The 26777-nt window shown below is 36.5% G+C and overlaps 1 protein-coding gene and 1 pseudogene across 1 annotated transcript in view; one reads left to right on the top strand and one right to left on the bottom strand.

Annotated features, from left to right (window-relative positions):
• The window catches only part of NRXN1 (neurexin 1), a 1110090-nt gene that overhangs the window by 730142 nt on the left and 353171 nt on the right, over positions 1-26777 (top strand).
• Positions 14103-21954, bottom strand: LOC102153248 (annotated as a pseudogene).

Below are 26777 nucleotides of genomic sequence, written 5' to 3'. Positions count from 1 at the left end.
GGATTTTCCAATTTGGGTTTGTAAGAATATCTTGTTTTACATGTGTTCTAAATTGAATTCTAAGTAATAATTAAGGTTAGTGTAACCCAAATATAGTCAACTGTCTTCTTTAAAAAAAAAATCAAATAATAAATCTGTAGATGAGGAAGGACCCTTGGATCAAATGTCCAACTTTAGGCAATTAAAGTATTGAGAAAATGCCCCTCTTTTCATTCAGTGATTTTCTTAAAAGAGAGAGCTTCTGATATTAAGGCCCCAAATTATAGTTAATATTTAGAGCAGCTCTTATGTGTCCAACACTTCATTGTTTTCCAAACATATCTCATGTAATCCTTACCAAAGCCTTAAGAGATTAGCAATCTATCTCCATATCAGAGGTGAGGCTTATGAAGCTAGAAGAAATTAAATAACTTGCCAAAGGCCACACTGGTGACTCGGGTCACTAACTAAAATCTAACTTCCTGTCTTCCAGGTTCTTCAGCTCATGTATACTGCCTTTCACTAACTATGAAGGCCAATGTACATACACTGTGCACAAGGACCGATGAATGAGATAATTTCATTTGAGATAATTTCTTTATTTTTTTTTAAGATTTTATTTATCTATTCATGAGGCACAGAGAGAGAGAGAGAAAGAGAGAGAGAGAGAGAGACATAGGCAGAGGGAGAAGCAGGCCCCATGCAGGGAGCCCCATGTGGGACTCGATCCTGGCACTCCAGGATCATGCCCTGGGCCGAAGGCAGACGCTAAACAGCTGAGCCACCCAGGGTTCCCTAATTTGAGATAATTTCTGAAACGAAGTTACATCACTGATTACCTGGAGCTTATCATCCCCCCTTTCTATTTTATTTTATTTTTAATATTATTATTTCTTAGTGTTCATGCAAGGTTTCTAGAAACTTGTGTATAAATCCAGAGGAAGGAAAAGGGGATGCACTGAGAATCCTTAGTGATTTCGGTGGATCGTGGTTTAAATAAACTCATCATGAAAGCGCTTGAGAGCAAACAGGAATAATGAAAATAGTCATTTGGTAATGTTTTTACGTAGACATGGTTTCAGTATAATTGGGCTTGATCACCAATTATAATGAAAAATGAAATTGTTTAGAAATTGTCTAAACTTGGTTTGAGGCAAGGTCTCGGACTGTTATGAATATTCAGAATGAGCAGTTAAATCTATTGCCATCTTATCTGCAACCTTTCTATGTTCTACTCAGATGACCAGGAGTAATGCCAATTAGGGCCTGTTGTTAAATAGACTCTCCCCACTTAGTGACTAATTAAATTGCCTTTTAGGCTTTAGAGATGTTCACAATTAGAGGACTCCCCCCTCAAAAAGTTAATCTTGATTTTTGCCTAATCTGACATATCCTTAAGCTTTCACAACATATAATGATGAAAAAAAACAGACACCAAATAAAAGGAAGAAAGTAAATTCACAAGGGACTGTTTTCTTGTGCATATTGCCTAATGCGTGGTATCAGTATTATACGTTATTCAAGCAGAGAAAGAACTAGTTGTTAAAAAGACATAACACGTATAACATATGTACACATATAACAACAAAAAGCCGCTGTGGTCCTTATTCCCTTCAACTTTTTTATTTGTCTAAGCCAACATTTCTGCATTACACTAAATTACTAAATTTTTATTTGTCTAAGCCAACATTTCTGCATTACACTAAAAAATGTCAATATTAAAAGGAAACCTGGGGCACCTGGGTGGCTCAGTGGTTGAGCATCTGCCTTTGGTCTTGTGATCCCCAGGTTGTGCAATTGAGTTCTCCACTGGGCTCCCTGCAGGGAGCCTGCTTCTCCCTCTGCCTATGTCTCTGCCTCTCTCGGTCTCTCATGAATAAATAAATAAAATCTTTAAAAAAAAATAATAAAAGTTGGAAACCAAGTCTGTTTCCATTTTAACCGAAATGTAGGAGGAGAGGCACGAAGAGTGCATCAGTTTTGAATTTGAGCTAATGTAATCAGTGACTTGATTTGTATTAAAAAATGTAAATGTTTCTTTGAAATCTGACTTGGCCTTTGAAAGGGAAAAATACTGAGAAATCTGCATTGACAGAACAAATCCTACTTGCAAAGTAGAAACCAATGTTGTTGGCTTGAGTAGATCTCAAGTCAGCTGTGAAATTCATAATCTTTTATCCATAAAATAGGTTCTCCTCTGAATGACAAAATTATTTTTGAGCTGGTGTTTGCCAGGTTTAAAGACAAAAGGCTCAATATGCACACCTGAGCACCAGCTTCAGGCTGGCTTTTAAAGAGAGTTGCTTTCTTAGAAGTCACAGGTGCTACTCTTCTGAATTAACCAGTGTGAATATTCCTTTAATAAGTTAGACATCATCTATTTTATTAGTAAAAGTCCAACGCCATTGTGACTGAAAGAGCAGACAATGAATTCAGTGATATTTTGCTCTTATTTTACAGAAAATAATTTTATAGGGTGTCCCACTTTCAGTAACTTAAAGTCCCAATAGATTAATCTAGATATTCAGTGATTAGTTTAATTATCTTGTAAGATAGAGGACTGGAGGCTTCTTGTTTGATATGCAGTGTGATTTTTAAAGTATCAGTGATTCTTGAATAATCACCAAGTGTTAGGTGGCCGGTGTTTTTCTCTTCTTTCATTTTAAAAAACACAACCATGAGGCAACAAGTAGGAGCCAGTTTATCCAAGAAAAATCAAGATAGGGTCAATTTGACCATGGAAGAAGGAAAGGGTTATTTCTAAAAGCCCATTCTTTCAAAAAGGGACAGAAAGTTGGGTAGACAGTTTCTCTCTTCTTTATAGCTTCCAAGGGCAGGAACATTGGGGATTCTAATCTGGAGGAAATTCTTTGACATGTGTTTCCTGCAACAAAGCATCTTGGATTTTGCAAAGCATGTACTTGGGTAATAATTTTGAGAAAAACAAGCCACAAATAGGCTTTTTCATAAATTTGTGACCCATGGTTATTAGCAGATCCACTTGTCATTTAATATGAACTAATCTGATAGCAAAAAAAGATTTTTGGGTATTGGTTATTTAATATTCATTGTTAATGATTTAAATTTTAAAACATCATGAATCTGTTGACCTGCAATTGTGGCTTGAATCCTGAATGTAACAAATATTTTTTTTTCTTATCTCTTGTATGTGTTTACTATATTATTTAATTTTAAATCTAGCTTTTCAATCATTACTATAAATACATGAACAGATTAAAAATAAGGTCACAAAATTCTATTACTGTTTGATTTTTAGAGCCCTGGATATTTAATAAACATGTTTATATTGGGTTTTTAAATATCTGATAATCATTATTTACTTTCTTGGTTACACTGTATAGAAAAAATATTATTTATATTTTTTAAAGATTGTATACACTTATTTGAGAGAGGGAGGGAGCATAAGTAGGGGGCAGAGGCAAAGGGTAAGGGAGAAACAGACTCTCCACTGAGCAGGGAGCCCAACATGGGGCTCGATCCAGGACCCTGGGATCATGACCTGAGCTGAAGGCAGATGCTTAACTGACTGAGCCACCCAGCCTCCCCGAAAAAAAAAAAAAAAAAAAAACAATATTTAAATAAAAGTTGGTAGCTCTGTTACTTATTTCATTATTTATTATTATTATTATTTAAAGATTTTATTTATTTATTTGACAGAAAGAAAGAGAGTACAAGCAAGGGGAGTAGCAGACAGAGGGAGAGGGAGAAGCAGGCTCCTTGCCAAGCAGGGAGTCCAATGTGGGTCTGGATCCCAGGATCCTGGCATCCTGACCTGAGCAAAGGGCCGACACCTAACCAACTGAGCCACCCAGGCACTCTGTTTATTTCATTTTTTTTAAAAAGGAATCAATCCTTCTGGCATCCAAAATCATATTTAAGCCAGTTTTGTTTTGTCTGGTGATACAGTTTAATTTTACTGAGTTAAATTCTAAATACAGTTGTGTCAATAAGTATTTTTATATTAATGGAGGATAAATATGTGTTTGGTGTTCATTGAACACTAATAAGTACTTCACATTTCATAAAGCTATCTTAGAACCCATTCCTTTTTTTTTTTTTTTTTTAGTTTTAAAGATTTTATTTATTTATTCATGAGAAACACAGAGAGAGAGAGAGGCAGACTCCATGCAGGGAGCCCGACGTGGGACTCGATCCCAGGTCTCCAGGATCACGTCCTGGGTCGAAGGCTGGCGCTAAACCGCTGAGCCACCCAGGGATCCCCAAACCTGTTCTTTAGAATATAACACCTTGATAATAAGAGGAGGAAAATTTGGAGAGGTACGAAAAAATAGACTTAATTAGTAAGATCTGCTTCTGTAGCTCTGTAAAATTGTTTTCCTGTGGAGTTCAAGTACAAAGGAGGGGTATTTTTGTTTATATCTTACCCAGCTGCAAAGAGTGAAGAAGTCTCTGAACACTAATGCTGAAAATGCCTTTAGTTGGCTCCTGGGGATCCGTGACTCATTGAATACAGAGTTTATACTACATACATCTATAGTTCATTGCGACTACTACTTGTGCTTTCCTTGACGTTTGGAATACTTTCAGCTTCTACTTAATAAGAGCTAGTCCATATCTCCAGAGAGCCTAGGAAATTTTCAACCCTTTCATCTTTTTTAGTTTATTTAAAAGAACACATTGTCCTTGATCCCTATGTATTCTATCAAAAATTGACTTAATGTATGGAGTTCTGGGTACATTTTGGGTTTGTCTCTCTAGAGTTTAGTTGACAATTTATTTCAGTGTGCCAGGTCAAAAAAAGCATTCTGTCCAGAATAGATAACAGGAGAACATATTTTTCAGTTTCCATAATCATGATAAAGGTAACCAGCCTTCTCAATATGTCATATCATTTCTACTGCATCTTAATAGATCTATGGCTGCAATCTTGCATGTCAGGACTTTCAGCTAATTGGGATAAGTTATGTATGTTTACATTACTGTTATGATCTATAAAATGGTATTTTCTCTGTAGCTATGTAGACAAAGATTTCTTGTGCTATAATTCTTGAATTTGTTTGCAGCACAAGCCTGCAAAGAAGGATAGAGAGGAGGTCAGAAGCTTCCAATTAATAATTATGCTGAATACGCTTAATTAATATATTTCATAGGTTAGTAGGTGTTGAAATGTAAATAGAATTATTTTTTTACCTGAAATACATAAAAAAGAATCTAGAGGTGAGTAAATTTCTGGTTTTTGAGATTAACAATAACAGTCAAGGTAAGGTATCTTCAGTAAATTTTGGCTTAGTCACAAAATTTTTTTTGTGGTGTAGTTTGCTTATCAAAAGCTTTCTTTACTTATACTAAAATATATTTTAAAAATATATATATATTTAAAAGGTTTACTGAGAATAATTATAAATAAGTGTTTAGGGCTAGATAACTTGTGGAAGTCCATAGATATGATAGACAATCATGATTAATGCATGATAATGACTTAAATTGGATATAAAGAATAGAAAGCTGAAGAAGAGAAATGTGGCCACCCTGAAATGTTATTAATAAAACTTTCATGAATTTCAATTAGTTTGTCAATTCAATACCAGCCAGACATTCTTGGTATTGAGAAAACCAATAGGCATAGTTTTGCCAGAAACTCGTCATTCTAAGTAACAGTCTTCCTTCCAAAAATTTTTCACTGTAATGTATGTATGCAATTCATGAATGGCTTTGTGAAAATTGAAGTGTGGAGTGAACATAAAGACTGCTGATGAATGTTGCAGATGGCTGTGAACAAACTGGGCATCCTCTGAGGTGATATTGCTTGGAGGGGAAAAATGTGGACTGATTATTACTTTTGCCCTTACATGAGATCCAAAGAAGAGCAATTTATAGCAGTGCATTTCCAGACTTTTTGATCTATAGGTGTTCTAGATAAGCTGAGTCCAGAAACTTTCATTTGGACTCTAGATCAATAAAACTTCTAACTCTTAAGAAATGAATATGTACAGGGGCGCCTGAGTGGCTCAATCAGTTAAGCATCTACCTTTTGGCTCAGGTCGTGATCCCAGGGTCCTGGGACCAAGCCCCACGTTGGGCTCCCTGCTCAGTAGTGAGTCTGCTCCTCTCTCTCCCTCTGCCACCAACTCATGCTTGCTCTGTATCTCTCAAATAAAGAAATAAAATCTTAAAGAAATGAATATGTATTGGATGGATGGATGTATAGATATGGTCTGGCAGTCTGTAGCAAATAAGCAAATGCAGATTTATTTCTCAGATTGGCAACAAATATTCTGAACTGTTATTTCTCCCAACAAATATTCTGAACTGTTATTTCTCCCTTCTCCCTTTAAAATGCAATTTAGGGATACTTCTAAACATTGTAGGGACTGTAAGCCTCAATAAAAGAGTGTTCTCTTTGAAGCTGGCATAAAGGGAGACATATTCAGCCATGTGCTGGTGCTCATGTGCGGAGATAAAGTATTCCTGTAATTTGGGAGAATGTTCATTAAAACATACCACATTCATATAAAGCTCAGAATTGGTATTAGTACAACTCAGGGTTTACAAATCAGAACTGCAGTGCGTTTTCCAAATTGGAAAGTGAAGGATAGAAGTCACCTTAATAGAATTGGTCTTAGTAATTGATTGTCAACCAAGACATTCTTGACTTCTGGCATGGTAGATTTTATAGTTTATAATTGTCAATAAAGATGACTGACAAAATTGTGCCTTGAATCCACAAGTAATCATTTGTTCCCCTGATGTATTAATTGGTTAAATTCTTCTTTATTTCAATAATATAGAAAGCCCTATGGCTCTTAGTTCATTTCTGAAACTTTAATTAAAGTTATCTAAAGCAAACTGGCTATTCATTATTGAAACACTGAAAACCTGAATCTCTGCAAAAGGAATCTTTATGGATACATTCCTTGATACATGAGAATAGAAGGAAAAATATCTCAAAGAGATGGGCTCTGTTCTCTGTCACATAAATTCCAGAGAGCGTTTTGGAGGGCAAGGAAAAATTAAAAAGAAAAAAATCTCATTATAGTTGTTAGTGTTCCTTTTTCTCTATTCCACTGAAAACATAATTTTCTGAGACTTGCCCTACTTGAAAGTCCTATTGTATTAATGGAAAAAATACAAAAGAGATCTTTGGTAAGATCTTGTACTAGAAGGAGGCTGGATTTTGAATTCCTTAGGGGAAGGATGTCTCATTCATGTTTTTAAGTCTTTTACCATCACCAATCACTTTGTCCCTGGCATTTGATAGGGACAGAGACAGTCCTAACAGAATTCAAAACAAACAGGTGGTATACATACCTCCCCTTGATTCTTTAGGCTATGTGTCTGTGTTCTTTCTCAATTCTCTAGTTCTGTATTGCTTAAACGAGTCTTTACTTAGCAATAACTGGTATGCCAGGGTAATTCCTGAGTTACCACAGACTGGATACATAAAAGATTGCAGGGTGCAGACTGTCCTATAGGGCACTGCTGCATATAAAATAATCATTTTCTTCATGTAGAGGAAGAAAATCAACATTGCATTAATGAAGCCACCCATGCTGAGATTTCTAAATACAGTTAAACAGTGTTAAATGGATTACCTCTTAATTAATTAAACAAATATGTATTTAATATTTGGTAAATGTATAGCAAGCATTATGCTAAGTCATGTGACCAAGTATATGCACTCTAAAGCCAAAGTGCCTGAATTTGGATCCTGGATGAACCACTTACTTGACCTCTCTGTGCTTGAATTCTACATCTGTAACTACCTTTAATAGTAAATTACCTTTTTAAGATTATTGCATTATTTAATTAGTATATTAAAAGCACCTAGAAAACTGTCTGGCATATGATTAAGTGCTGCAGTGGGCTTTTACTATTACAGTATGAGTTCTGTTGCAGATGAAAGAGACATAAATTAAAAATGGCTTAAACAGAATAAAAGTTTATTTGCCTCTCATATAAGACTTTGAGCCATAAAATCTGAACTCTGAGCAATAAAATCTGAATGAAGTAGCTCTTCTCTGCAGAATTTTCAGAATTTTGTCTTTTGATTCTAATAACCCTGAAGGGGTTGTCTTCATCTGCTTAGTCTAAAGCAGAAATTCTCATTGGAAGGGAAGGGGAAAGCCTTTTAAGGGCATGACTTAGAAGTACCATCAGTTTTGCTTGTTTCTTATTGGCCAAAACTTGGCCCCATAGCCACTTAGCTTCAGAACAGACTGGAAAATTCTTTCTTTATATTGTATGGCTTTGTGCCCAGCTCAGAGTTCTGTTACCTGTACAAGGTACACAGAGGTTATTTTCATCTCTGCCACAGATAAACTCACATGGAGTCAGCATAGAGATGGCTTTTCTACCCAGAGCAGGTAGATTATAGTGCCAATTTTCTGTATTACACTCAAATACATGGGAGAAAAGGACTTGTGCTTTTTTTCAGATATATGAATATAAATACAACTCAAAACATTACTTATAATTAAGTTACTTCTGGCATCACTAGGATCAGAATGCTCTTAACCCATTTGTTTAACCCAACTTTCAGGCTTAAAATAATGTTTTATAAACTTCAAAACCCATAGTTCCTTTGTTAATATCATTAACTTTCCTGATTTCTCTTTAGCTTACAAATATCCATTAAAGCTATTCACTCATGGGACGCCTGAGTGGTTCAGTGGTTGAGCATCTGCCTTTGGCTCAGGGTGTGATCCCAGGGTCCTGGGATCGAGTTCCGCATCGGGCTCCTTGAAAGAACCCTGCTTCTCTCCCTCTGCCTGCCTCTGTGTGTGTGTGTGTGTGTGTGTGTGTGTGTGTGTGTGTGTGTCATAAATAAACAAACAAATAAATAAATAAATAAATAAATAAATAAATAAATAAATAAATAAAATCTTAAAAAAATAAAAGCTATTCACTCTTTCAGGAGTAACTACTCTGATTTCGTTCCTTCTTTCCTTCCTTTCTCTTTCTTCTTCCCTCCCTCCCTCCCTCCCTTCCTTCCTTCCTTCCTCCCTCTTTACTTCTACCCCAACTCCTTTCTAAAATAATCTTTCTTGCCTTCTTCCTTGCTGTCTTATTTCATATTCTGGGTTAGGTAATATATAAATTTCCCAAATGGCCGTTTGGAAGGCTCTGTTCTAGGAATCATTATGGTGATAGGAATTTGATCCTTGGTCTTCTTAATTACCTTCATATTTCTTTGAAATCCATTACTTGACTTTTTCTTCCCTAAGCACTAATTTCAGAAGCCTTAGATTTGTTCATAAAGGCTTAATGGATTATAGATTGTTTATTAGCCTAAGGAAATAGGTTTTATTTAAAACAGCCATTTCAAAAGGACTGGAGCAAAGTACATCAGCAAGTTAGTTAGACTGTTTTTTATTGCTGTTTTTGGCTGCACCAGTTAACCACATTTCTTCTTTCATCTTTTTTAAAAATAGCGAACAAGTTGAAATAATAAGAAACTCATTTTTTTTAAGATGAGAGCTTATTATTTATACTATGTACTGAATATAATTTATTTATTGAAATCATAATAGAATAATGATGAACTATTAAGTGGAAACTAAGTACTGGAAGAAACACAAGCAGATTTACTAAACTATTATCCAAGAGGAAAAAGTATACCAATTTCTCAGGAAAAATGAAGAGTTTTCAAATAATAAATTTAGAAGTCAATATTTTTTAAAAATTTTCTTTGTTTTTTGTTTGTTTGTTTGTTTGTTTGTTTGTTTCTAACATTGGACAGTGACCAGGTATTAAACCATCTCTAGCATTACTTCATTCAGTAAATGAGAACCATTCAAATCTGCTGGAGAGGACTGGAAACAGATATGGAATAAATATACTCTTAATAAATCATCTTTAGAGCCAATATATAGCAGACAACAAATTACTAGCTGATATAGAAATTCAACCCTCCTGGCTTTCTTACTTTGGAAATATATTGGAAAGGAAGAGAGGATACAATTGTATAAAGCCAGAAGTATGAAATCTTCCATGTATATATATCCATAAATAAGCCATTTCCCCATTTCCTGAAAGGGTCTACATGATTATGTAGCCCAGTTCCCCAAAGTGCTAGCTCAGGGTCAGATCAATTTTGAACATAATGAAAGGATGGTGTTTTCTCCTGCATTATGCCAATATCTTTTTGAAAATTTCATATCTACAGAAGACAGGATCATTACATTTGAAAAATGGATAGGCTATCCATAGAGAGCATGTATTATCTGAAATAAATGTTCATTTCAAAAGAGAAGTTTGAGTGACTTGGGTTAGCAGCAAAGATACCCCTTAATCATAAAAATCAGTTTTAAGGATATTGCAAGAGATAAGAAATATATCCACTGACAACTAAGTTATGTTCATTTCCCAAATATTATGTGTAGAATAAGGAATTGTAAATAGATTATGTAACAAATTATTAAAGTGGTATAGTCAGCAGAAATTTTAGAAGCTAGGTCTGAGAAACTATTCAATAGAAAGGTACTTGCTTACTGAGAGTAGAATTTCTCTCTTGGGGAGAAAAGAAGTGGCAGGTGAAACTTTTTTTTTTTTTTTCCAGATTCTGTGGACATTTTAAGTTGGTGATTTAGCAAGTTGGTCTATAAGGAACTTCATAAATTTAGAGAGGCACTGCAAAAGACTAACAGGAATCTTGATTACTATCCTGTGTTTCCATATAATTTTTAGGTTTTCTCACTGAAGATATCCCTGGGATTTCCCAACAAATGTTCAAGAAAAATGTAACATATTAAACTGAAGCATGTTTTCCTGTAGGATAGTGTTGCTTAAAATAAGAAAATCATAGAGTACAACAAGTTTCTAAATATTTAACTATTTCTATTCTATTTGTGTTAATTTTTTAAATAGTAGTTGTCTTTGTTTAAGATTAATTATTTATTTATTTACTTACTTATTTATTTATTTATTTATTTATTTATTTATTTATTTATTAGAGACAGAGAGAGAGACAGAGAGAGAGGCAGAGACACAGGCAGAGGGAGAAGCAGGCTCCATGCAGGGAGCCCAATGTGGGACTCGATCCTGGGTCTCCAGGATCATGCCCTGGGCTGAAGGCAGCGCTAAACCACTAAGCCACCGGGGCTACCCTATTTGTGTTAATTTTTTTAAAAAGATATTTCCTCCTTGAAAAACCTGCACCTTAAAGGTAACAACATTATTTTTCTGTGGTGAAGACATTGGGACCTTGAAGAAAGGGATCGAAGAGGAGACTTGTAATAATCTTTGTTTTAGGTCTTTGCTATGTCAACACTATGGCAACTTTATCACTGAATTAGCTGTCATTTCAAAATCACCATTTTCTATTAATTCTAATATTAGTATAAAATTAGGCTTATTGGGAAAGGCTAAAGAATTAAGATGTGGTGATCAAGAAAGGGGGAGAGTAAGGAGAAAACTGCCTCCGAGCCACATTGGAGTGTTTGATTCTCTGAGCTAGTCAAGTGCCTGGTGTTTTTTACCTCTGATCCTTTGCCCACATTTCCCATTTTACCATTAGATATGATCGCACTCCTAATCATCTTTCAAGACCCATTTGAAATTATTATATTTTGGGGAGGTCTTCCTCAACACTGAAGGGAAAAAATCCTTCTTTTCTGTACCTAGGTCAATAGTTTATGCCTCTTTGGAGTCTCAGTTATTTTGTCATAGTATATCCAGGTTTCCCAGGAACTAGTCAGATCTCAATGATATTACCACCAGGTTTCTCTTGGTTCTTGATACATGAGGCTCTTATTGGGAGGTGTCACGGTAGAATGGAAATAGAATGCAAACTCTGAAATAAGACAGACCTACATTTGAGCTTGGAGTCTTCACACATTTATTTTGTGCAAATTACCTATAATTTTGCTGAGCTTCATTCTCTTGCCTGTAAAATAGACACAATGAAATATATTTTACTAGGTAGCTCTGTGAATTAAGAGAGGAAATTATATGTAACTGATAAACATTGATTCTTCTGTGTACTCATAACCAAACTGGCTCCTCAAGTCTTTTCTGTGGTCCTTCATCATCAGGTCATCAAAGACCTCAAGTGCAACTCCTGTGGCTGTTTGACGAAGTCAGTCATTTCTGAAGCACTGTCTTCCCTCACGTACTCTCCCACGCTTCCCTTGTGTAGCAAAGTTGGATGGATGAGTGACAAAGGCTTGGAATCCTTTATGAGTATGGTAGTTCCATAATTAAATGTAATCAATCTATAATTTATCTAAAATGATTATATATCAACTAGGCATGAAACCTAAGCATCTCATTCATCTTCATATAGTCACAGTGCGTATTACTAACATGGTCTGCTTAGACATGCTGCCCACTGAGGAAAATCACCTAGTCACAGCATCTGGAGTAATGGCTTTTATAAAGCAGTGATTCTGTGTTTTGCATATGCTGGCAATAAAGATAGATTAAAAGGTGTTGCTCTACTCAAATAAATTTAGGGTGAATTCCAGGGAAATTACTCTGATAAACTAGTGACGTTTTTTACAAGTAAGTGTGTGTGGAGGGGGTTGTCCTCTCTCCCAATTCTCTTTCAGTGCAATAAAATTTTAAGATTTGCTCAGTTATTTGTGAAGCGGTCTGCATTGCGGTTTTGTGAGAAATTCCCTTACGCCTACTGACTTGCTCACTCTTTACAGAGTAATTCTTCATCCTCACTGAAATTTCCAGTTACTTCTGTCAGATTGCCTTTTGAAGTAAGTCAGTCTGCAAATCTCCCAAAAGACTGTCTGGAATTTGGTAAATTAAGCAATGACAGAATAAAACAAAATTCAGAACCTGCATTTGTGAAAGGCATTTTGTAGGACAAGATTGAGTTCAACGGTACTGGAGTACAAGTTCAAATTTATTTTATTGTTTATATTCTTTCTATTCAATGTAATTGCATTAGCAAACAGATTTTTCTCCCACAATGGTACTATTGAACAACTCTTTATTATCTCTCATTATTTTGTGATTTTTCCATTTAATATTAGGTATAGGAAATATAGAAATATGAAAAAATATGACAATATTAACTAATGACCTTCCATTGTAAACATATTTACCTTGAGTCTTTTTTGTAGGAGTGATGATGGATCTTTACTGGCCTATATAAGCTCTCTTGCTCCTTATAATTGAAGCAGAAATTTAGGGGATGGTTATCTATGTTAGTGGTGTGTTTCGTAATAGTGATCCAAAGTTTAACAGAAATTATGAGATTCAGACTTAACATTAATTGACACCATATGCTGTTGTATCCAGGGAATAGTAGGAAGACAGATAATCAGGGCATGAGAAGCAGAAACAGGACGTGGATACCCTTCTAGTCATATAATGCACAGGCAAAGTATTTCTTATAGTTAACATATTTTGTCAAATCTAAATTCTTAAGAGTCCATAGCCAGCCAAGCAGTAATTCCTAAGAAACCATTACGCTTTTTTTTTTTTTTTTTTTTTTGGAGTTTTGTTGTCCTTTCCATCATCAGTTCCTAGGGATAAAGTTTTACTTGGGAATATATGCAGTTTAAAGCTTTCCAGAAGAACTTGTGTATTAAAGGGACTCTCTGAAAATAGAATGGATTCACTGTACCAGCATCTTCTTTTCACTGATCAGTACTGATGCTCTTTTGGTAAGAAGGTCCTGATGTATGTTACTTATCAAACTGCAGAGATCAGCCTGCTCCAACAAGGAAATACCCCATTCTTTTGACTTAGCTCAAGCACCATTCCTTTCTGCCCCCACCTCACCAGCACCTCCTGGCCCCCACTAGATCAGATATCCTATCCCTCCTGGATTTTTCTTTTAAGGCAACAAATGTTTTGCTGGCTTCTATAGAGCTGGACTGGAGACGGCATCTTATTTTCCACATCAGGCCGTGCCACCCCATAGCCCCGCCAGTGTGAGGTGGTCCAATTCAGATCTCCTTAGGGAGCCACCCCAAGATGGAACAGACACCAGGGATAGGAAGGAAAAAAAATCAAGAGAAGCAATGCTTTGCAAGGTTTTGTTTGCTTGACAGCAGGTATAGTTAGGAGGGGTTCCTGGGCAGGGCTGATGCCCTAGGTTCTGCTCAGAAGAGACCCACGCTGGTGCGGGTGGTCCAGGTGAGATCAACCAGAAGGCAATGCTTTTGAGGCTCGTGTTCCTTTCACCCTTGGCCCCTTCTCAGTGTCTCAGTGGGCTTCCTGATGTCCTTCGCCCGGAGCTTGAGGCTAATAGCTCTCTTGATTTTGCCCAGGACCTAATTATTAGGAATGACTGGTCCACTCTGATAGTCTCCAGTGACCTGTGGCTTTCCATTGATTTTCATTGCCTCATCCTAAGTCAGCCCCTTGTTCTGCTGGCCCTGCTGGATCACCTTGCCCGCCTCCAGGGTCACCTGGTCCTGGTCCAGCTTGGTCGTGTTCTTGGTGACCTAGTGCTGTTTGTTCTGGCCAGTGGCCCATTTGACTTGAAAGTCTCCACATCTTGTCCTTGGCCTACTTGGACCTGGCCTGGGTGGCTGTGGGGCCCTTCTTGCGCAGAACTGTTACCGTGTCCTAGTCACTCTCAGGCACCGTGGGCAGGCAAGTCCTGCATAGTGCATCCAGTGGCCTGGTGGCAGCTGTTTGAGACCCCCTCCCAGATACTTTCTTGTTTTACCTAATCAAGCATCTTTTCCTTCACAGTGAGCTTCATCAGGATGAGAACAGTTATCTTATCCAACGTGTCCTCAGTTCTTAGCATATGTGAATCCTTATTTAATGAACAATGAATGAGTAAATTAATATTTGCTATCTAAGTTTGTTTTTTATAATAGAATACAAAGCATTATAAGAGATATCTATAAAATATTTCTGTTGTTACTCTTTCTAGATATTGTAAGTAAACATACTCCCTGTTATTGTTGTTTAAGTAAGCATAGTGGAGACATTGTGGAAGCATCAAGGAGAATGAAGATTAGACATAATGTACATTTGCTGTATAGATAATTGGCTGGTAACTTAGACTATCTTGTCAGTCTCTAAGGTATTGTAAATGAAATATTTTGCTCTTATTTTACTTCATAAAATTACACATTTGCTGGAAGGGGCTATAAAGTCATGAAGCTCATTTTGAAAAATCGTATAGGAGGGTCCAAATGAATGTTATTCTTTAGGAAGTCACCTAGGATTATACACACTTAGAATAAAGATACTGATGCTACTCAGCAAGGATTTAGAATTCTCTGCTTCTGATGTCAGAGCCAAGTTATTAAATGCTTAGGAAATCAGTTACATTTCTGTGGACACAGATTTCTTTTCACATTATAAAGAGGAGACCCACTTACGTTACTGTGAGAAATGAAAATGTGAAAACAATATATAGGAAAACTTCCCCAGTCGTCACGCAGCCAGACATTATAAAGAACTAGAACATGGTCATGATACCTGGAACATCATAGCAAATTAAATGAACTAGTCATCTTACCATCTCCTTCTACCTCAGAGAAGGTACTTTTCTGGTGCTCATTTCTCTGTCCCTCTGATTTCTGAGGGTGTACTTCTCTTTCTAATGACCTCACTTGTTTCTACTGACTTCTCATTTTTTCTATCTCCTTTCCTCTATTTCTCCTTTACTTATACCACTGAATAATGTCTCTTCAAGAGAGATTTTCTTTGGATTCAATATATAGAATTCAAGCACATGGAGTTCCTTTGCCATATTGCTTCATAGATCCTTTCCTCCCTTGTTTCTTCCCTGTGGAGGGTTACCTTGGCCTATGGTGGTAGTGTATTTGTATAATCTCTCCTAGACAGGATTGGCGTATTATGCACAAGGAATTCCTCTGACCACTTCCATAATATAATATAATATAATATAATTAATATAATATAATATAACATTCCATGTACGTATTATATATATAATATATATATGGCCAGAGGAATAATATATTTCATATAAATTATATATAATATAATATAATATAATATAATATAATATAATATAATATGTTTTTGTAGCTGCTCTTTTTTATAGAGCTGTTGATCAGAGTGATTAGAGAGATGGAGAAGGAGTAAGACTCTAGAAGTCTGGAGTGAACAGCAGGAGCTGAGACAATTTACATGTGGGACAGTCAGGCAGGCTTGGAGATGAGAGAAATTGGGTAGAGAAGGAAGAAAATCTTTCAGAGGTAGATAAAGGCAGAAATATTTGAGACCCAAATGAGCTAAGAAATAGAAAGACATGGGAGGGCAGCCCGGTGGCTCAGTGGTTTAAGCGCCGCCTTCAGCCCAGGGTGTGATCCTGGAGACCCGGGATCAAGTCCCACATTGGGCTCCTTGCATGGAGCCCGCTTCTCCCTCTGCCTGTGTCTCTGCCTCTCTCTCTCTCTCTGTGTGTCTCTCATGAATAAATAAAGAAAGAAAGAAAAGAAAGACATGAGCTATGTACACTTAGGACACAGACAATGGCTATATGTGTGTGTGTCTTCAGCTGGTTTTTATTCCTATAAGTGGCAATAGCCTTGCTTTATATTGGGCCAACTCAGTTTACTCCACTAATATGTATTGAGGTGTCCCCTTCTATTCCAGGCAATGTGCTCCTCTCTTTTATTCACTGACTATAGTTCTAAATGACTTAAGATAACAAAAAATATGAATCAAATATAATTTTAATGAATCAAAATTTGACATCGAGACTATATAAGAAGCAATCAAAAGAGAGTTTCTGCAGGCAGTGTCAGAGGCATGCTCTAAATACGTTTGAGCACTGGCAGCTTCTTCACGACAAATTTCAAAGTGTCTCCTTTGAAAAGAACAATATTCATTTTGATCTCTAAGTTCTGGTGTGTTTTGTGGGGGAAAAATCTGTGATATTGCTTTTTAGCTACATTATCTAAGTCAGTCTTGAAATTTCAAAAGACATAATTTTTGTGGCCTCCATCCTTGGTAAGCCCACCCAGAACCCTTGAGTGCTTTTCTGCAGTGGGGGCATCAGGCCTGACTCTGAGGCAGAGATTGGTTCCAACCAAGGCCTCCAGAGGCTTTAAATTGATATTAATATATTTCAGAACTTATTAAAGATTGAAAATGACTGATAATGCTTTAAATTAGGAATTAGCATTTTTTTTTTTCTTTAAAGGGGCTCGATAGTAAATGTTTTAGGTTTAGAGTCCGTAGATCTCTGTCACAACTACTCCACTCTGCTGTTGGATTCTTGGATGCAAAAGCCGCCTTAGACAATATTTAAATGGGCTGGCATGGCTGTGTTCCAATATAACTTTATTTATGGATGCTGAAATTTTAATTTCACATCTCACAAAATATTTTTCTTTCTTTTCAACAATGTAAAAGTATAAAAATCATTCTTCACTCAGGAGCAATACAAAAAGAGGGGATGATTTATTCCACGACTTCAGTTTGCTGACCTTTGACTTAAGAGAAGAAAATAGCATTTGGGTATTTCTCAAATTCAAGGTTGGTTATCTGCAGGGTGGCTGCAGAGTTGGGGCAGCTTCCAGAAGCCCATGAGGTGGGTGAGTTATCTGCAGCTCTGGTGCAAAGCATTTCAAGAGCACCATTAAGGTTTAATAAGCTGGCGATGGAGCAGTAATGCTGAGTATTAGAACCTTCTATGGCTGCTGTAAAAATGCTTACTCGGGGCTCTGCAGGTCCCGTAAATACCAAGTCTTTTGGAGGTCCCTTTGTTTAGATGAAACAGGGTGCTAGAATTTATTGCTCCTGTGACTTAAGTTCCTGGACACACCGAGTACACTTGCTCTTTTCAAATAAAAGTCATTTTGGATTTATTTAGAGACTTTGCCCTCATGGAGGAAATATCAGAACAATATGTGTGAGGGAGCAGGATACTCATCTCTTGAAAATTCAGCAGGCCTCCGGCATGGTTAAATTACTTCTAGCTGGTACTATGGACATTCCTGTGTGACTCATAGGAGGATGGCCTTTCCGGGGGTGCCTGACTTCCAAGGATGAATGCCTCTCTAGAGATAAGTTTATGGGTCACAAAGGCAGTGTTGAACATCTGGCCAACTTGGTTTCTCTCCTTGGCAGAGTATAGCCTGTTTAATCACTTCTCTGAACCTGGCCAAATGCCGTTTGATGCCTCACATAGAAAGGGTGCCTAAGCAAGCAGTTGGGGAGACAATTTAAGCTAAAATCTACCTTTGTTTTAAAATAGTTACTCATATTTCATTTTGGTACTTGGAAGAGAGGAATGCTTTAACGGGTACATGTGTCTGGGAAGGTGAAGCAAAACAAAACAGGATTATCTGTTGAAACTGTTTAGTTCCTGAGAGTAGGAAAGCACAGGAGCCAGTGCTTCCTAACATCAGATTTTTTTTTACCCCTTAATTCAGAGCATTATTTTTTTTTCTTTCAACTTTGGCAGTTCAGCTCCAGGAACAAAATGAAAAATCCCTTTCCCTCCTACAGTATGTATACACGGGCATGATTACACTGGAGAGTTTCTCTCTGCTATCTTTCTAGAAATAGAAATATTCTGGTGTCACGTGACTGCATTACATCCACATTCGACTGGTAATAGTACCTCAGTTGCAGGCAAATGGGCCCTGAGATAGAACACAGCCCTGGAAAGTGCTCCTGTGCCAGCCTCATTTGAAGAAAGTGCTCATTATTTAGTCAGACTGTCAACTGTGTAAGGCAAAGCACCTCCTAAACCATGGCATTCGTTTCCTGGCCCCAGTCTTTGTCCAGAGGAGATCTGATTTTACTAGTGTTATTTATTTCTTTAAAAACTAAATCTATTTCTCTGTTGCTCCAAACTAGCACTCCTAACCGCAAAGCAGTCCAAAGCAATAGATTAGCAGGCACCCACTCGCACTGCCTCCTTCCTCCTTCTCTGCTTTACAGTGAGTGTGAAACCATGTCTTTGCCTCAATTCCCTGAGATCTCCTCGCCCTGCTGGCTTGCAGACCCAGGAAACTAGCATTGTCTTATTATTTTCCCGCAGACATTATTTTCTCCATTATTAATCAGAAGAATGTGCAAACAGCACAATTTTCATGATTACAGTAAAGCACAGGTCCAATATTATGCCTATCAGTTATATCAAGGAACCACCCATACTTTTTAAAGAGGATATTTGGAAGCAAGTGTGACACTTAAAAATATTTATTTTCTTTCTTTTTTTTAAAGATTTTATTTATATATTCATGAGAGACACACACACACACACAGAGAGGCAGAGATATAGGCAGAGGGAGAAGTAGGCTCCACGCAGGGAGCCTGTCGTGGGACTCGATCCCAGGTCTCCAGGATCAGGCCCTGGACTGAAGGCGGTGCTAAACTGCTGAGCCACCCGGGCTGCCCCAAAGTATTTATTTTCTTGCTTTCTTGTTACCTATAGAACAACTCATGCAAAGCAATCCCAATTGAACAAATTGCTTGTATTTGGCAGTTCGTGAAAAAGGTCTTCAGTTTTGGATAAAGTGCTGGGTAAATAAAATAATTAAGTGCCATGTGAACTCTTTTGGAGAGGAGGAAAGCAGTGCTACTTATTTGTCATTGCATAAATGAGTTTCTCTTGTTGATTTTTTTTCGTTTCTTGGTTCTAGGTGTGAATTTTGAGAGTTTGTGCTTTTCCATACATGTGTGCATTATGTCTGGTACTTTATATTCATAACAAATCTGAAAACTGTATTCTCACTATTGTACTTAATTATCTTCCTTTATCATCTTCTAAAGCCATCTTCCAATTTGATTTAAAAATTTCTAATTGTTTCTCAGCGTATAAGTACTAACAATAACAGGATTGGGTCAGGAAACATTACCATTTGTGGTTTAGAATTCTGAATATTGCCTTTTTTCTTGTAAAAAATTAATGAATTTGCCAAAGGTTAGCTGACGATGGAAGGTACAGATATTATATTTCCTTCCTATGTGCTGAATTCAAGTGTCTTGATTCTATTTGAAATCAATAGCAGTAAGATGCTGTATGTTTTATAGATAAGTAATTTATATACATGGCTATTTATAAATTATATAAATGTGTTTGTAATGCATATATTTGCAATATGTATTTCAATTTAATTTAAGACGTTGATTAACTACGCCCTGAAAATTCATAGCTAATATTAAATTGTGTTCAGAATTATAGTGAACTGACACTTACTTTATGTAGCAGGAAAGAAGCCAAATAATACAGAGTTTTGGCAAATACATCAAAACAGTTCCTGGTTTCTGATACGATGTCTCTTCTGTCAGTCTTGACTTATATCACACACTAATAAAAAAGGACAGTAGTGAATAAGTGAAGTTTTCTGTGGAGAATAAAATTGGAAGGGGCAGAGCAACACATTACTACCGCAGATTGCATATTTGTCCTAGGGGAGAACTCACCATCGTAAGAGAAATGAAGCTACCCAGCCTCAGCTAGCTTGGTTGCATTGTGAGAAAGACATCTGACAATTATCTCTCTTTTTCTTTTTTCCTTTCCCCAGTTTTCTCTTTAATAAATAATAACATACAAAACTTCAACTTATTTGATGATAAGTCCTTGGCTTTTTAACCTCAACCTTCGAGCTCCGCTGAGTTGTGCATTCACTATTCCTTCATACCTTCTTAGCAGTTGGTTCCTTTTAAATGTACTCAATCTCCTTCAGCTCAGCATCTCCAAAACCAAACTTTCTCAGTTCCATGTCACCTTCTGCATTCTCTTTCTCAGTGTATTGACAGTCACCACTAGGTCAACAAAGTCAGACATCCAGGATTTGTCCTAGATTTCTCACCTTTCTTACTTCTCTCAAAGCTACTCAATCCCTGAATCTTGTCTGTGGTCTTGCCTTAAAATTTCTCCATTCCTCTCTCCATTCTAACCTTGACTGTTTTAGTTTAGGAATCCATTTCTTCTCACTGGGATTGGTACAGTCATCTCCCTAAAAGGTGTTCTTTCTCTAATTTTATGCCACTCTGAATCATCCTCATGTCTTTATTGTGGAGTTTCTCATCTCACCAGTATGATATTTGGGGCTAGGCAATTCTTTGTTAGAGAGGGCTGATTTGTGCATTGTATAATGTTTAGCAGCATCTCTAGCCTCTATCCTCTAGATGCCAGTAGTACTTCTCTCCCAGCTTTGACAACCAAAACTGTTTTAATACATTGTCAAATGTTCCCTGGGAGCAAATTGCCCCCATCCCCACTTGGCAACAACTGCTTTAGTCTATTGTTAAGTACAACTCCTAGCAAATAAGTATTCAGTAAGTGTTTGATGAAAAGTATATTCATATGATGTGACATAATTACATACTGGTTAAATACCCAAGAGAAGGATTTCTTTGAATTTTTGCTTGGACATTAAATAAATCCTCAAACATGTATTTAAACTGTGTACCAGTAATATGTACTTTTACTTCAGGCACCTCCCTCTTTGTTGTGTCCGCACCGTGCCCTTTACCAGTTCAAGGTCCTTAGCCCAACAGGAGAGCGCCTTAGTGCCCATTCATTTTACAAGATCACTTACAGATCAGCATATCAGGAAATGATAGGCTAGAAATACTTGTAGGTCATCAAAGGGAAAAATTTAATATATATGAAATAATATTTTAATACTGCTTCTTAAATGAATAAAGCAAGCTGTAACTTATGGGAAATTGAATCTTCTTATCAGCAGCTAGCACTTACTTTCATTTGTTTGAAATGTAGTGTTATCTACCATGTGGTAGACTATGAGAACGATAATATTTGGAAACAGAGACCAGACCATTTCATTATAATCCATCTGTGCCCCAAGGAAGACTGCACCCTACAGTCAGATAGTAGAAAGCAAACTTATCTTGAGACATGCTATAGTTAGTCATCTTTGCTCTGTTGCAGCCACTATCTTAGGGAAATAAGGCTTTATAATATTCAGACAATGTGAGCTCTCTACAGGGTCAAGAAGAAAATATCCCTTCAAATACTGGTTAACATCTAAAATAAAAATTACATAAATACCCTTTTGGAAGACAACAAGGACAAATCTTTATCCATTTGTATTTACCTTCCCCCTTACTCTCCATGTTTACTGATACTGAAGACATATTACAAACCATAGTGAAAGATTAAATATGCATACTTTATGTTGGGGGAAGAATGTAGAAAGAAGAGGCATCTGATTAATTTTCAATTCAGAGAATAGGAATGATATGAAATGTGGGACATAAGTGCACAAAACATGTAGGTACTGAACTTGAATAATTCAGCACGTAGTCACTTGGATTACTTTTATTTGCTTTTGTATACTTGTCCTTCCAAAAATAGTCAGGCTCTAGCTCAATGAAATGATATAGCAAGGTAGTTTATAAGCCTATACCTATTGGTGCTCATGATTTTTACAACATCATAAATTGAAAAGTAACTCCATTAAAACAGAGGGAGTTCTATTCATCAATCCTTTGCACTTACATGCCAAAATCAATGTAAGTTAATGTGCAATGATGATGATGATGTTAAGAAGAGGTTGAAGCAGAAGCAGCAGCAGCAATGAGATTGTTACAAAATGCCATGCTATTTCTTAGGGACTAAAAATAATTTCCCAATTATCAAAAGAACACTGAATTTCAAACTCTAATTTTATCTTAATACTTTTTCTGAGATAATGTGAATTCATATATATTTATAGGAACCCTTTGAAGTATCTTTTCAATTATAGAGCAATCACTTTTTCTCAGGATTTTGTAATGTATTCACAGAGATAACAATGAGATGTAAGAGATTCTTCTAATTTTCTGTTTTGTTTGGTTTGGTTGTTTGGCTGGGACTTCTGGTTTATCACTTCATCTTCTACCCCTTTGAATAAATTTCATGGTATATTTATACATTAGGGTATGCTATGTTATCTGGTTGATTCCTTCTAGATCGCTGGTTAACTGTTTTACATGTATTCTCTATTGGAAATATACCTTTGCTTAGGTAGCTTTTGGTTAAAATTTTCTATGTTACTTTTCATAGCAGTTGCAATTTCAGAGTTTTTCATTTTATCATGCAGTACTATTGCTATTTTTTCAAGCTATTTCAATTGCTATTGTTTACTGAAAGGTGAGCTATGTGGGTATCTTTGAAATTCTTTTTATATGGGTCTTCCTGTAAGTGAAGAACTTAAAAATACATAATGCTTTAGGAAGTAGATGCAAGTAAAATGAACGTCAAATTTATAGAAATATTTCATAAGGTGAAGTTTCATGAAATTATTTCTGAAGGGCAGCCCGGGTGGCTCAAAGATTTTTTATGCGTATGGGAAACTTAAATTACTACCTGCTTTTTTTAGAATTAAAAAACTTATCTTTTGCTTGGTTTTAAAATATCAAATATTATATAAAACAACAATCTCCTACCTCATCCTGCAGATTTTCCTATGTTGAGTGGAAGGAGGAGTGTTAGGTAAAGCAGGAGGCTAGAATTCTGTTGTGGGTAAGAACTGAGTGGAGAGAAAGCATTGACCAACTACAGTTTAGTGACAAACTGCAATCTGTTCTGTGGTAGGCTCTCTCCTAGGTGATGGGGATATGTTGGGAAACAAAAGATAGTCTTTGCTCTTATGGAATGTACACTCATTGTGGGAGATAGTCATTATTATTAAAAAATTCAAAATATGGAGCAATTTTATTTTTATTTTATTTTTTAAAAATATTTTATTTATTCATGAGAGACACACACACACACACAGAGACATAGACAGAGGGAGAAGCAGGCTCCATGCAGGAGGCCCGATGTGGGACTCAATCCTGGGACTCCAGGATCACACGCTGAGCCAAAGGCGAAGCTCAACTGCTGAGCCACCCATGCATCCCTGTAGCAATTTTAAAATCATCCTAAGGGTCAAAGAAGAACTTAGGATGCTGTAAACTTACCTAATAGAAGACTCTGTCTCATGGGGGATGCCAGCAAAGGCTTCCATAGAGGAGCGTCCAGTTTGAAGTGTGAAATGCTGGATAAATGGGAGTTCATTAGGCAAGGAAGGGAGAGAAAGTCCAAGCTGATGGGATAGTGCAGGCATGGGCCTTGGGGCATGGGAACACAGAACTGTTTTAAGAGACTGAATTGTTATTGTCATCCTTCATCAATAGCTGAGAATCCTCAAAGGTCACTTCATGAGAACTGTGTCAAATGATCACTGTAATTTCCAGGGGAAAACACTCTCTCAGTTTTGCATATGTAGTGAAAGTTCAACATACCACTTATAACCATCCCTTATGGTTGGGTTTTTGGGGTGGGGGCACGGAGGAAAGGATAGAAAACACTTCTCTCAAGAAACTTTACTCTGATCAGAAGTAGAACAAGGAGAGAGAAAGAGAGAGAGAGAGAAGCAAAGTAAAGGTAGAGCAAGAGGGAGGGAAGGACGAAGGGAAAGCTGAAGGCATTTGCTTAGAGTTATCCAAATCCAGCCTTGAGGACAACAAGCCTGGAGTTTCTGATGAGACTAGGTAAAGAGACAGGCCCTGTTAATAGTAATATCTGTTGAGGTATTTGGACAGAAATGCTAGGTATTACAAGGGAGAGCAAACATTAAATCATAAGCTCTGGTTCTAGACTCAAATATATAGCAGTTATGTATTGCAGAAAGGAAAAAAAAACTGTAAGTAAAGACAAATAATCACACACACACACACATATAGGACACCAGATATCCTTCTGTTTAAGGAGTAACTGGCAAATTATTAGGTAGAGATTGTGTCAGCGCATCCTTCAGTCTTCATAAAGGACATCCAATGTTAAGTTCAGCTTCCTTGTTCAAATTAAAGTTTTAAAATTCTGCACCAGAAAAGGAAGTTATTGATTCATTTTGGCAAGTGCATTTTGTATTTTTTACAAGAAAAGTGTTTCAGATTACAAACAGACTAAAGCTTGAGTACTCTTGCTTATCCCTTTATCATTTCCATCAAAATACTTAAATGAATCTTGAGGGATAGTTGCTTTTTTGTTGTCGAAGAAAAAACATTTTCTTTTTAGAGTATCCTAAAAGCTGGGTATTTGAAACAAGTTAGAGATTATTTATAGAATAGACAAAACAAAAACAACAATCACTAACATTTGTCCCATACTTTGCAGTCTACAGAGGGGTCCCACATTCATGATCTCATTTGACATTTCTTTGCTATTTTTATTCATTCCTTCCTTCCTGTGTGGTAGGCAGCCCAGGAGGCTGTGGAGTGGAGGCAACAGGTAAGAAGGCACATACTGCTTGTCTCTTGCCTAACACAGCTTATAGTTCTCAAAAAATAAGGATAGGTGAGTTTTGTGTTATTCTGATACAGATAAGTTATCCACGACCCAGAGCTTAAACAAGTATCTGTGGTGAAAGAGGCCTTTTTTTGCTTAATTTGAGCCAAAGAAGATGTTGATTTAGTTACTCTTTGTCTTCAGAGTGAGATGAGGGTGATAGTGCTGTTATTGATGAATTTCTGATAGTTAAAATATGTGTCTCTCTGTTGGTCTAACCTACTCCAAATTAATTTTATTGCTCCAGTTGGTCATCAAACAGTAGAAGAAATGTTAACTTGGATTTTACTTGGAATTCATGTTGTCAAAGAATTCAGCTAACGTCACATTATGAAAGGAAATAACAATATAAAAGTAGAAAGTAAACAATATGCAAAATTACACCATTGGGCAGCCCCGGTGGCTCAGCGGTTTAGAGCCGCCTTCAGCCCAGGGTGTGATCCTGGAGACCCAGGATCGAGTCCCACATCAGGCTCCCTGCATGGAGCCTGCATCTCCCTCTGCCTGTGTCTCTGCTTCTCTCTCCTCTCTGTATATTCTCATGAATAAATAAATAAAATTAAAAAAAACAAAACAAAATTACACCATTTATTCCAAACTTCAGATGATATCTTAGTATGAGGCTATGATGAATGACTTAAAAATACTGTACTTTGCTACCTGAGTGACGTGCTTAAAATTAAATATAACTGTTTCCCTCCTTGGCTTAAAACTACTTAGTATAGATTCCCATCACTTAAGTCCTACATTTCAGAATCCTTAGTGGGGCTAACAGCTCTTTATGACATAGGTTCTGCCTGTCTTTCCAGTAACATATTCTGCTTCCCACTTCTCACTTAATGCTCCAAAAATGTGAGTATGAAACATGGATGGTGGGATGCCTGGGTGGCTCAGCGGTTGAGCGTCTGCCTTTGGCCCAGGGCGTGATCCTGGAGTCCCAGGATCCAGTCCCACATTGGGCTCTCTACAATGCTTCTCTCTCTCTGTGTCTCTCATGAATATATAAATAAAATCTTTAAAAAAAAATAAAATGAAATAAAACATGGATGGAGAAGACCATAAAACTAAAAGAAAATAATAACTCAAAACATTTTGATTAAATATATCAATGCCTCTTACCTCAGTTATGAAATAGAGCTTTGCTTTGCATAAATAGTTTTATGATAGAAGGGGAATCCGTTTCTCAATAGTAATGCATATTTTTCTTTAGGCCAAACAGAAATTAAAACTCTGCTTAATTGATATGTTTATTTTAAAGATATTTAAGAAAGAATTTGGGTTTTATTCTGCTAATAGAAACCACTTTTGTTTTATTATTTAAACACTGAAAGTTTTAGATATTGGTGTAAATCCAAGTTCTAAGAGTGTATCACCTAATGAATTAGAGTCAGATCTCTTATTTTTAATATAATTTTTTAAAAACATGTTTTTAAAAACATTTTTTTTCTTTTTTGAAGGGTGCTTTGTTTATTTATTTATTATTTATTTACTTATTTTTAAAATTCCAGTATAATTAACGTATAATGTTAATTAGTCTCAGGTGTGCGTACAGTGATTCAACAGTTGTATATCTGACTCAGTGCTCCTCGGGATAAATAGAACTCATTTTTTCCTTATGTATCTA

The sequence above is a fragment of the Canis lupus genome, chromosome 10, assembly GCF_011100685.1.
Source record: "Canis lupus familiaris isolate Mischka breed German Shepherd chromosome 10, alternate assembly UU_Cfam_GSD_1.0, whole genome shotgun sequence".
Lineage (NCBI taxonomy): Eukaryota > Metazoa > Chordata > Mammalia > Carnivora > Canidae > Canis > Canis lupus.
The sequence above is the reverse complement of the archived record's forward strand: the minus strand, read 5'-3'. Positions and strand labels throughout refer to the sequence as shown.